This window comes from Austrofundulus limnaeus, unplaced genomic scaffold, assembly GCF_001266775.1.
Source record: "Austrofundulus limnaeus strain Quisiro unplaced genomic scaffold, Austrofundulus_limnaeus-1.0 Scaffold387, whole genome shotgun sequence".
Classification (NCBI taxonomy): Eukaryota; Metazoa; Chordata; class Actinopteri; order Cyprinodontiformes; family Rivulidae; genus Austrofundulus; species Austrofundulus limnaeus.
This window is the reverse complement of record NW_013952789.1, coordinates 288,011-289,879: the sequence shown is the minus strand read 5'-3', so window position 1 is coordinate 289,879 and position 1,869 is coordinate 288,011.

Genomic DNA, 1,869 nt, shown 5'->3' with positions numbered 1-1,869 from the left:
ACACACACACGCACACACACGCACACACACACACACACACATGTTTGTTTCTTAACCGCGTGAGGACCTTCCATTGACTTCCATTCATGTTTTCAGCCTTTATATCCTAACCCTAACCATACACTCTAAAATTAACCCCCACACACACAAGTTGRTTTTCCTATCCCCATGTGGACTTTGCATTGATTTCTGTTTATTTTCCATGAATTTCTACAGCCTAACCTTGACCCTTTACCACAAACCTCAGGGTACCTACCTGACACTAAACCTGATCTAAACTCAATTCACACCTTGGTCCTAAACCCAACTCTCCACCCAAAATTAGCATCCATATCCAAGTGGACAAGAATTTAGGTTTTTATTTTATTTATTTATTTTTTATTTTATTTTATTTTATTTTTTTAGGAACATTTGGTCCCCACAAGACCCGCAATAGAGCAAAAACCTGTCCACACATGCGCTGCTGACAGACATTGACATATTTCAATTTTCTATTTCCTGTGTTTTTAGTTGTATTATTATGTGGCCACAGTTTGCACTCTACAGGACCGTGAGTGTGTATGTGTGTGTGTGTGTGGTGGTGGTGGTGGTGGTGGTGGGGCTTTCCCACCACCCGTTTACCTGCAAACATGCTCTATATGTCAGTCAGATCTACTGTCTGGCTTCAGCGAGGACCAAAATGGCCGCTTGGATTTCAAAAAGTTTCTGATTGGCTTTGGGCAGAAGAGGGAGCAGAACACCAAGCTAGACGAGGGATCAGAGCAAAATGCAGACCACATGCCACAAACGTCTCCCTCCTTCTGTCTCTATTAATTTCATTGTGCCCCCCAGTCTTTTCGTGCTGCCCATTTTGCTTTTCCCCCTTCAATATCTTTGGCTTAAGCTGGTTTCAGTACACTTCCCCATGCCGAGAGTCTAAGTGCACCGTGTGTGTCAGAGCAGGATCTGGCCTGCATTAGGCTGCTGGGATGGCCCAGAAGAAGTGGGTGGTGGTAGCTGCACTGATTGAGAATGTCTGTTGGCTCGTGTCTGTGTGCTCAGGCTGTAAGACCGCCAGATGCAGTCAGTCAGAGAACTTGAATGTTTTTGTGGTTTGTTGGCGAGACAAGAGACTGACAGCGAGGTTTTACCACTGTGTGTGTGTGTGTGTGTGTGTGTGTGTGTGTGTGTGTGTGTGTGTGTGTCAAGATTTAATTAAAATAGAGTCTGGGTTTATAAAAGCCAATAAAAGAAGTTTAAAGTCAGAAGTAATGATAGCACATATTCAGGAGTTAATAGCATCTGTACAAACTGTCCACTTAAATATTCAACACAAAATACTGCAGATTATTTAAAGTGGACATGTGATGTTTTTAATCCTTCAGTTGGGGTCTAGATAAAATGAAACTGCAACACTTTGTTCTGAATTCTTCCTTTGTAATTCCACAAGCCCCGTCCCTTTTCTGAGGTGTGGCTCAGACCAACTGGTTTTGAGTCCGTCTCTTTAGATCCAAAAGAGGGACTACATAGTCTGACCCAGAGCCAGAGTCTGACCCAGAGCCAAAGTCTGACCCAGAGCCAGAGTCTGACCCAGAGTCATTAACTGACCCAGAGCCAGAATCTGACCCAGTCTGACCCAAAGTCTGACCCAGAGCCAGAGTCTAAGAACTGGACCAGTATCAGCTCAAAGAACTGGACTTCTTGTAGGAGTGGAGGACAAACGGCTCATTGGGGAGGCRAAAATAAGTTGAAGAAGCTGCTGAGGTCAGATGAGAATAACTGTGCTTTAGGCGTCACAGAGATAATGTCTGTTTCATCGTGCTGAGAAGCTCATCCTCGTGGTGAAACATGGGGGAGGCAGCACAGTGATGAGAGGCAGCAGCACAGTGA